We start from the raw sequence: 11,974 nt of genomic DNA on the forward strand, positions 1-11,974 counted from the left end.
CAGAAAACCAAATATAATTTGTGGTGACCAGAGCCATTAGCAATGGATGGATCATCTGCCATAATTACACTGGTTTCATAAACGGGAAGATTCATTTAAAAGTCTCAATATGTGACAAAGTATCAGAGGAGTTTCTTCAGAGGAGATATTTTCTGACAGTTGCTGTCAGACTGGACCACCGTGACGAGATAAGGAGAAAGCATGAGGAGTCGATAACAGCTGATCTCGGGTTGAAACAGTATCTTGCATAATATCACTTGATCTGATAATGATAAACCACTGAGGCGAAATGAGTGGACAGTGTAATCACGCAAGACTGATAAATATTAGAAATACCTCAAGTCAAGATCTAGGAAGGTTGAATTGTACATGTCAAACAAGACATCATGACACATCTCCCTTAGTCTACCCAGTCACTGAAAAAAAACACACAAGTTCACAACAATTACTGTAATTTACTACTTCAAAGTAGAAGGGCAACTTGTATTTTTACTGACAAAAAACCACATGCACAATTATTTCAAGGTGAAACCTGCTCAGCAAAAAAAAAATGGTGAAACAAAACCAATAATTACTCTGTACAACCCTTCTATGTACCATAACAGTCAGGGAAAATACCTTCCATGTACACATTCATAGCATGAACATGTAACTTGTCCAGTTCGGTTTCGCCACAACCACAAATTGCCTCAGATTATGGAGGGAAATCCAAGCAAACCAGGCCTGACCAGTCTTTGACCTTAAATGCATGTTGTTCTGGAGAATACGGAGCATATGAGAGGGGAAACGTAATGTACCATCTGGGTATACAGAGTGAAAACACTGTCACTGCCATTTATACAGACATTAAAAAAAGATCAGTGATGAGAGGGGAAAGTACAGTCCTAAAAAGACTACAAAGCGTATTATAAAAGTTCAAACATTGCAATGAAAAAACTTCAAAACCAAAACCCTCACACATACGAGCAGCATAACAGTGTTAAAGCATAAAAACATCCACTTTTCATTTAGTTTCTCAGTTTTGTGAAACCTTGCGTATACTGATCCTTCACAGTACTCCACAGGTCGTCTGTCAGAAATGTAAGAATGCGAGAAACCTGCCAGAAATATCAGCAGCAGACGTTCCTTGAAGAACATTTCTTCCTAATGTTTCCCAATTTCAGCCGACACACAGTCGACAATCGCAATCGGAAAAACACCCCAAACTATTTTGCCTGTTAAAAAGTCAAACAATGACTGATGATAAAAAAGCATGTCATTATCATCCGAGGACTTACAGTGCAGAGTAATGACAGAGTGGATGAAAACAAACAAAAACAACAGCAGTGAAGTTGACTCACGTGTTAGGACGCTGTCCTAGAGCCTGCCCTCTTCAGTTCCCTGAAGCACAAATGACTAAAAATATTCAACCTTTGTCGAGCTCCGTGGGGAGATCCACAGAGGGCACAAATGATCAGAGGCAACAGCCGTCTGTCTCTCTGCAGCAGTTAAGATGAGGAAGTACTGACTGCAGGCTGCCAACCGCTGTGCCGCGAGTATGCAGTTGCCTCTTTCACTCTCTCATGCAAAGAGGAAGGGAGCAACAGAATCTCAGTCATGGGTATGCTTTTTTTTCCCCTCTCAGTTTTTCCAGACACTTTATTACTTGTGAAGAAATGACAGCGAGAAAGTGAGGAGGAGGACTATTCAAAATATGGATTATTGTTTCTACTACGGATGATCTCTGAGTGACATGTTTCCTGCCCTTTGTTAAGTGGTTTGCAATTTGAATTAACCTGGAACAGTGTGTGTGTGTGTGTGGTTGCCTGGTTTATTTTGAAAAATGAAAATAAAAAAATGATGTAGGACAATGTTAATGAGTTGTTTATTTCCAGATGACCTGTGGGCCCTTTGTGCTGCCACCAACACTGACAAAGCCAGCCTTTGTCCCAGACACACTTCATAATGTGAGGGTGGATGCTTTGAGGAGGGGGGTCTCTATTGTTTCTTCTCCAATGCCGCTCGGATTCCGATTCAATTCCAACAACGTACGGCATGCCAAGGCTATAGAGCCTGTGGGTAGAGAGTGTTCTGCACTCTGGCCTGCGATGAAACATGCTTCAGTTTGTGGCAAGTGGTAAACTGAGGAACTTGGTCTGACCACACCCCTACACCACCACAAAACTGCCTTTTAAAAAGGGCGCTGCAAAGGGTTGAGAAACGGTCGATAAAGTTTTTTCAAGCACTTTTCAAATCACACTGCTAAATATTTCTGAGTGTGATTTGATGTCTTTGACTACTTAGATGCTGCAGAAGGCAGTAGCTTTGCATCTCTACAGACGCCATCCTAACAAGCGCAAAACATCACAAGTTAATTGTCAACGATCACAAAACTGTGCAGTTTTAACAATCACAAAGTACTCATTTGACTTTACTAGAAATAATACATAGTTAAATGCATCATACTATAACAAACCCCTTAAGGGCAGATGTTGAGGCATTTTACTTGAAGACTCACCACTATGAGGTTTATGTTGGATGAAACTTCAATTAGAGGGCAACATTAAAGCTGGAGTTGTGATCTGTTTTTGAAACACTTTATTTAGCTTTTCTTTTATTTCACATCCAGATAGTAGTCTGGAAAACGAAGCTTGCACTAGCAGGCTATACACTGTCTGCAACTCATGCAGCAGATATATCTCAAATCCTCTTCTGGGCCTTCTCATCAAAGCACTTCCCTCAAAATAAACAGAGCACAAAGCAGAGCGGAGGAGATAATATTATATAATATTGGAATGAACTACTCAGGTAGACGGGTTGGTGAGATTCAATCTGTTTAGTCTGTATTGCTAATAAGGCTGAATATACCAGACATTTTCCAGACAGAAATTTATTTATTGATGGGTATTAGGATGTAAAATTCAACAAAAAATAAGTATTTCAGAAATCCATTCAATATAGAATAGTTAACTGAATGTCAATGTACTTAACTTTTGTGTCAGATATTTGACTAGAGAGGTAAAAACAGATATTTGGTGTCATCCCACTGGATGCTTTATCATGTCAACATATTTCTCTAAATGTGACATAAAAGAAAAGGCCACAAGAGGAGCACATCTTAAAATGTGTTTCTTTTAAAAAAAAAATATTGCTTCCTGATGAATGGTGTGGACAGCCTTTTACTTCCTGAGGTGTCACTAGCTGAGTTTCACCAAAACAGTGCAAGTGCCCAAGTTAGCCTTTGTACTGAGTCACTAATGCAGTAGGTCTGCAAAACCTAATCCATTAATCAATGACTTAATTAATCAGCAATTATATATAAAGTTATATATAAATTAAAACAATTTTCTTTGATTTAATGTGAGTGTGTTTGGTTTCTTTGTTCCTCAATGGCAAAAAAAAAAAGAGAATACATTGTCATTTTGAGGTTTGGGAAATAACAGGAACACTTGCAGCTATGTAGTATAACAGAAAATAAATAAATAAAATAAAAATGTATGAAACTTAATCGCTTTCCAATAAGTGGCAGTAGTATAATAAGAACAATGACAACAGTCCCAATATGTCCAAATATAGAGCACATATTTGGTGGGAAAGCAAAGAACCACTTCACTTCATGTCCAACTCATTTACTCACACTCACCACAATGACCGACCAGTAATTAAGCTGTAAAAATAGCCAACCTATGGATGAAGACATCTCTAAGAATTTCCGACAGGAATAATCTACTACGGCACTGCCAGGACCTGTGCCATAAATGACATCTAAACACTTCTAAAACTGGCCAAAGAGGAAATGGGAAACAACAGATTCTTGAGAGTATGAAAGAGACCAAGCATTAATAAATAATGCTGGAACATAAAGTGGCTGGATTCTCTCTAGGTGAAATATGTCTCAGGAGGTTCCTGTGATTGTGTGTTACGAGAGACTCCTGGGACAAAAACCATCGCCTAAATGCTGCCTGCTTCTCATTCCCCGCCTTTTCCCTCCATCTGTCCACAGGAAAGAGAGTTGACTCACGCTCTCCACACAGACACAACAAAAGTGCAGCAATGGTGAGTCAGTTTATCATGTGGTTAGAGATACTGCTCTGGATCTGCCACGCTCACTAGAAGCTTTACTCTCATTATTGATCTAAATGTGGAGACAAATAAAAATTACACTGGAATTTAATTAAATATGAACATCCATCAATGTTCTTAAGAGATTTTAATTAAAACAGTTCATTACTGCCACTCCAGTATACATAAAAATACATCAGTATCAGTAGTTATTTTTAAGGTGATACAGATCTTTATACCTTTCTGCTGGAGTGACAGTAGAACTCCTAAACAAAGCCCAGTGGAGGTGCAGATGTGTTCTCACTCTCATGCTGAAAGGTAATCATGGAATTATTGATCGATAATGCCTTAAACTCCTGCGTACTGTACCTTTAAACAATATTGGCAGCAGCAAAAACAGTTTGTAGTGTGGCTACAATATAATTAGCTGTTGTTTGAGTCTAATTAGAGTCTTCTATAACCGATATGACATTGTTTAACATGAGACACTGGCTGGTTAATACATTCATATCAAGAGTACAGGAAATAAGCTTCTTTCAAATGACGAGAAGAGATTCTCGGAACATCCTGTTCCTTTAGCTGCTGCGATCCATTGACGCACTGCTACCATTTCAAACACTGTTCATGCGATGATCCCTACATCACATGAACAATAATAACAGCTGCATTTGTGAGCATCACATATCATAGAGCCATGATCCATTTCACTTTAACAAACTGCTAATTTAATTATTTGAGACGGTACCATTGGATTAGCAACTCAGAAAAGTATGTGAACTAAGCTTACACGCATGCACGCGTACGTTAATGTGTTAATTATGCTTCACCACGTCGGCAGCTCTGAAGCATCTGTACAACACCTGGGTGTAAGAAAGAAAGCACTGTGTGCAAACTCATTATCTCAGCTAAAAGCGAAACAGGAAGAGAGTGGGATTAGTGTGCTTCTCCCGCTGTGAGAAGGTCTCTATTCTCCCTCCAAGTTCCCCTTTAGTGTGCAGGGACCTGAATCCAGTACACATCTCAACGAGACGCACACTTCCTTCACAAAAGCTGCATCAATGAGGTTGGACCTCTCAGTTTGACCAAAAAACACTAGAGTACAGACCATCCCACAAGCGATCCCCCTTGAGGTCCAATTACTCAAAGCAGGTCCTATGTGTCCATCATGGTACGTTAGGTTTGGTATGGTAAAGCCATGGGTCAGGATTGCAAGCAGTACCTTTACTTGGTAGGCGGGGAGTGGGCTGTGCCTGATGGCCACGACATGAAGTTTTGAGATTGTCCCATGACAAGACACACATAGATTTGTGCAGCTAGCCCATTGACTCCCATTAATTTTGACAACCTCAACAAAGTGTTATCCATAATCTTAACTATAAACAGTTAACTATAAACAGTTAATGCTTAACCCTAACCTAAAATACAAGCACATGCACACACGCATGCACAAACCTGACTTACAAGGTAAAAATAAAGCCGGCCGTGCTGTTGCGGCAGGTAAGAATGCTGCAAAAAGAGTCCCATTTTCCACAGCCATTACCAATTAGTGAGATCTGATCAAAGACGAGATGTCAAACAAAGCAGAACGCCACCAGCTGAACAAATATTGGCACACAATAAATGGTCCATGAGAACCTGAACTTCCAGGTAAGACCCAACTTCACAGAAGTGGTTGGTTATTGTGCCGCTTTGTTTCGTGTATATTGTGTTTGAGGCTATTGTTGACTTTTGTGCTAAATGTCTCTTTACACAATGACACTGATTTCAAATATTGCTGGAAGGAGAAAGAACACACAACAGAAACAATAAGCCTTTAAAAGGGACCATAGATATATAATTGGCATTATTGAGCAATTATTACATAATAACCTTTGAGCATAGTAAAAAGCCAAGTGATCACTTCTGCGTCTCATCTAGGCTAAAGATGCCAGGCAATAAACATTAAAAATTAGTAATACTATTGCAAGAGAGCAATCCTGCTACTGCAGCTTTTAGCATGACACTAACATTTCTTTACTGAAACCACAGAGAAACACCTTCTCAGCATCTGAATATAAAACAGCCTACAATAAAAACTGCTGTTTAAATCAGCATCTTTTAGATCAAGACGAAAAGGAGAAAACTGCAAGTGAGGAAAGTACTGAGATGTACAGTATAAATGGTAATTGGGCCCGTGGAGTAGAGGTTCCCAAACTATCCACAAATTGGTTTCATTAACATGTTTTTTTTTTAAAACAAATTTGCACCCTTAATGTCAGACTGGCTGCTTTTTTTCATCACTTTAAGCTCCCTCTTATTATGTCGCAGTGTACAAATCCTTTGGGAGGATAAGATGTTCATGGTTTCAAGGCGTTATATGAACTATTATTCAATAAATAATATTTGAGTTCATGTCCCGCTCGAGCTGAATTCTGCCACATTGAGGTGTTGTGTTCTGTAATGTTAATATTTCTTAATATTAGTGCTTGGAGTGGAAAAAAAAAAGTGTCAATACTCCCATTATCCATATGTTTCTCTGTCTATGTATTTTAAAAATATCAACATAACTTAAAACTGGACTTGTCTCACAGCTTGCCAATTGGTATATTTAGATTTTTACATTTCCAACAATTATTATACTTCGAGCACAAGATATTGCACTTCTCCTTCTTTTTCGTTTGGCTTATATATCTATCTGCCTGATAGATATTGTTCTTGTTTAACAATAATAATAATAATAAAAAAAATATCTAGTTATCAATAAACTCTAGAATCTTGTGAGAAGTGCCGGTACACAAATAAAATGCTAGTACTTAAGATAGTAAAATTAAAAAGTGTACTGTAATGACAGTGATGGTACTTATTATTTCTTTGCAACACTGTGAATTTAAAACCGTACCCTGTAATGTCTGCATTTATTATCAAAGTATTTATCAGTCAAGTAAGTCAATTTACGGAGTAAAGCACTTTGAGTTGTCATCAGGACTAGACAAGTTCTACATAAATACAGACAATTTACCATTCATTGTATATATTCATTGTATCTTGTAAAAAAATGGTTCAACATGAAAGTGTGGTGAAGTTAAATAGATTATGGTGGGCTGCTTCTCTACATAATTAATGGGAAACATTGGGTATCATGTTCTTGGGAGAGGGGCTCTATCACCCATTCCTGGATCAATCAAGCATCCACATGCTGATTTTTTGGCCCCATCCAAGCAAAATTACCAGTGTACTGAACTGTGCCAGCTCATAGTAGATACAATTCATTATCTCTGGCCAAAAAAAAACCCCGCTCTGTCCTCCTTTCACCCTGCATTCAGTGGCAAGAGCTGAGACACGTTCATGTATATTTCATCTGCTTCTTTCTCCGTTTCATCTTTCTCAGAGCCGGCCTCCCCAGAGAGGCACACTTCCTGCTCTGATGGTGTCAAAGTTCTTGTCTAATAAACAGTCAGTCAGAGCCATGTCACAGAGTGCTTGAGTTGCTTTCCTGTCTGCTTGGCCACATGTACGATGAGTGGGCGGATTCCATAGAAACGTTTAGCATAGCGTCCATGAGAACTGTGAGGGAACAGAAAGATGACCTGTATACAGAACTCAGTGTTTTTCCATATTGAAAGTACCAGAGCCATTAAGCAGAATGAGTGTCCAAACCAAGGCCTTTGTCTTTTTTTTTTCTCATTGCATCAGAACATAGACTTGTGGTATAAGAATTACCTGATATACTCTGTGGTTGGGTTGAATTTGACTTGCATGAAGAGGGACCACAATATATTACAATGGGCCAGACATCTTTCAGCCGCCAAGCAAATATTTTTACAACACTCCCTTCAGGTGTAAACCCGCTTGTCCTGTTTATCTGGGTGGAATATCACATCTGTCTCGCTCTTCACTTAAACATCGCACATTTACAGCATCTAAACTTCACTGTAGTTGCACAAAAAAATAAAAAATAAGTGTGACATTCACGTGTTAAGATCATATCTGAACTACCCAGACGACCCATTTACAGCAGCATTCCTTGAAGCCAGCGAGTTGGGCTGTGATGCTTTTCAAGTATGCAGTGGGTTTCCTGGACTTTGTTTGAATTAAAAACAGAGCGCCACAGGAAAAAGATACTTGGAGATCGCTTTCCCTACCAGCTGAAATATACATCCAACTCTCAGATGAGATGCCTATGCCAGTATATGCATCTTATTCCACTGTTCTTTTCATAACATGACAAAAAAACAGATAAGGATAGCCAGTGGGCACCATCATGTCTTTGCAAAAAGTGTTGAGTTTTTCTGTATTACATTATTAAAATGGCACACATAACTAGCTACAACATGCTGACAGTAACATGAGCAGCATCACGTTCTGCCAGAAATAAGGCCACTTGTTTATATGCACAACCACATTTAGTCATTTCGACAGACGCTTTTAACCAAAGCAACTTGCAACTAAGGGACAAACTTGTGTGTTGTAGGATACCTGAAAAACGACCTGGATTAAGTGAAAGGCTTCAAAAACAAACTTTTGGAGATAAAGTAAAGATGTCAGGTGCCAGGTAGACAGGTTGGGGTGTCCAGAGACAAGAAATACATCTTCAAAGGGTTGAAGACAGAGAGGAATGCCCTGCTGTGACAGCACTGAGCAGCTCCTTGCACCATTGAGGAACCACAAAATGAAAAGTCTGGAATGCGACTGTGTATTTACGGACTGCATCACCACACCAGTTCTCATTCCTGCTCTTATCGGATCATCTCGCCTTATCGCCACAATTAAAGCCTGACATGCCACTCTAACTGTATGCAGACCAGGCCTTGCCTCTTGAGGAGAGATAGCAGGTCTTTCATCTATGCACAGTGGTTCTCAAACTTTTTATTCCCAATTACCATCTGAGAAAATCCTCACATATACTTCAGACACTGATACAGCGAAATTAGATTAAGGTAGACTGAGAGATGAGTGAGTCTAGTTATTATTATCCTCATCCTTACTCTGATCACATACCCTGTTATACACAGTACACTCTGAGAAATAAAAGTGCTAAGTAGAACCATATAGGGTTCTTTGGCTTGTCCTCATAGGAGACCCCTTTTTGGCTCCTTTTGGAGGGTTCCACGAAGAACCCTTTTAAAAGGTTTTTCTGGATCGAAATGGTTCTTACTGGAACCATTAGTGTTACCAAGAACCCTTGCAAAACCCTTTCTTCGTGAAAGGGTTTTTCAGAAGCAAATGGTTCCAGGTAGAACCTCAGCCCTTGTAGAAGGACCCTTTTGGAACCCTTATTTCTAAGTAGCACCAGAGTGGCACATGTTCCATGGATCTAAGGAGCTGACAAGAAACTAGTATGTTATTTAGAAAATAACAAATAAACTAAATATTAGCGGTTATATTTTTTGCTTGGGAAACTTGAGGCAACAGACAACTTTCATGTACCTAGTTCCTGTCTTATCACTGTCATAAAGACGCAGTAGCAGCAAAGTATGGACATGGGTACTTTTGTCATACTAAGCAAAATACACCAAAACCCATTCAATGTGCAGTGCAGTCAGCACTGAGTGATTCCTCAACCACATTAAAAAACAAACACCGATCCATCAATTTAAAACAACTTGAAAGGACAGAATTGTCACTCCATCGACTGGCGGGTCATTAAAGGCTAACACTATGGACAGCAGTTAATGGACTTGATGAACTCAGCACCTACAGGATGAGCTGCAGCTTCAGGTTCAGGACAGAGAGGGGGAAGATTATCAAACCCAGGCTGAGTTGTATTCATAATATACATTATAATAATTTCCATGGATAATAACTAGGTGGTGACATATTCACAGACCTATATATACACATGTATATACATACGTATGTGGTATAAGGCCAAATGCTGTTACCCACCCCCACTCTGACTCATTTCATATGTTAGTTACAGCATGCAGTTGATGGAGTCTGTGAAATTAACAAAATTGGATGTGGGACACCAGGACTGTTGAGGCATATTCCTGAGTATGTGGGACAGACAACACTTAGAGAACACTTTGAATTCCTCTGCTCAATGCAACACATTCCCATACATCTAAATACTTGCCTACGGGAACAGAAAACCGGTATTATTTACTGTACTGTTTAAAAAAAAGAAGAAAAAGAAAACACCAGTGCTGTATAGCGATGCTACTTCCCACACAACCCTTGGCTACATTAGCACGCCAATGACAGGAACAGAAGATGAAAGCAGCTATAGAAAAGAAAACGAGGGAGAGTCAGAGCATCAGACTCTACAAAGACAAACACAGTATGACTCCAGGTAACAGACTGTTTCCAGTGATCAGGGGAAAAACAAATGCAATGTAATCCAGAATAAACTCTACCAAATCATTTTTATAGGGCGAGTAGTGGATATAGTCCACAACTATATACAATACTATAACTATATATATAGCCTGTCCTACTCGCCCCAACTATTAGCCCTTCACGGACTGTTGACCATGATAAAAACAAAAGTTATAATTACCTACAAACATCAACATGAACTGCACGGCATCATAAAAGAGTGGATGGATATAAATTAAGAGTATCAGGCCAAGAGACTGAGGCCAGGTCTGCTATTTATTTTATTACTTATTTTTTTTATGTGATAAGGGAAGGTGCAATTTAATGTATATTCCCATTTCTTGTCGTTCTGTATGTTTCTTGTATGTTGTGCAGCTGTTGTGTCACTTTTACCCAAGGAAAATAGCCCCAATAAAGTATATTTGATTGATATTATAGCTGTCATTTGTTACCTATTTTCTTTTTCAGAAAGTAGCCACGAATGTTCCACTGCAAGGTGGTCTATCTTCTATAAATACACACTCTGCAATTAAGTTATTTAAAACATTATTTTCCCTTGCTGCAATAGTTAAATAATTTAAATCTGCAAAGTTAAATAAATAATAATTGTCACTGATAGGAAAAAAGCCTCCCCGCCCTTTAATGAAGGCAATGCAGTTTACAAGTCCAGTAAATGTTACATGCAAGTATAGAATTACACACAGTAGCTTAGTCAGGGTAGTAGTTTTGCCATAATGAAGCATTTAAGAATCTATTTGAGACACAAAGAACAAACTTTCACAGCTAAATAAAAACAGCAACGCCTCATTGGACCGGTTGATCTAATTAAGAACAAATGGCCAGCTGATCATGTGAAGCAAATCTGCTTGCAGTGCACTGAGGTGGGTCCACAGAAAAGAAGAAATGCTTGCACTGCAATGAAAAGGTTCCAAATTTCCTAATTTACTGCCAGTGCCAATAACAGCCAAGTGTGAAATGCACATAAAAAAAACCCACATGGAAACAAACAAGCACATCTACTTTGGGAAACAATATTTATAACTTCATGTATCAGAATGTACACAGGCTTCAACCATGGAGAGAGAAAAAAAAGCATAATACTTAAATACTATAAAAGAGCAGTTAAACAACGCTTAGCTACAGCACATAAAGACTGAAAACTACTGGAACATACAGTTTTTGAAAGAGGTTTATTGTACCGTGTTGTTTCCCCGAGGACAGTGAGGTCAATCAGGTCAGCTACTGTCATATTTAAAAGGGGATTAGGTTTTAGAATCAGTGATCTGGGGGCAGGGATACACCTATTAACTGATTATTAATCATCTACCAAATTGATGAAAACCTTTGATAATGAAACAGTCTGAGTGAGCTCCTTAAATGTGTACATTTTCTAATGGAGGAGGAAGCGGTGGATAATGGATGGATGGATGGATGTACTTTATATTAAAATAAATCTCAAAGTGCATAAAGGGGTATATTTTGATCAGTTTACACCATTTTCTGGTTGAATGATAAAAACAATCGGCAGTTCAAATTGTACAAATGAAAACTACTGTGTGTACAGTGTGTACTTTATTAGCCGATTCCAAACGATTCCCACGCCTTTATAACCTCTAGGCTGGATTACTGTAACTCC

The sequence above is a fragment of the Microchirus variegatus genome (assembly GCF_963457635.1).
Source record: "Microchirus variegatus genome assembly, chromosome: 2".
NCBI lineage: Eukaryota > Metazoa > Chordata > Actinopteri > Pleuronectiformes > Soleidae > Microchirus > Microchirus variegatus.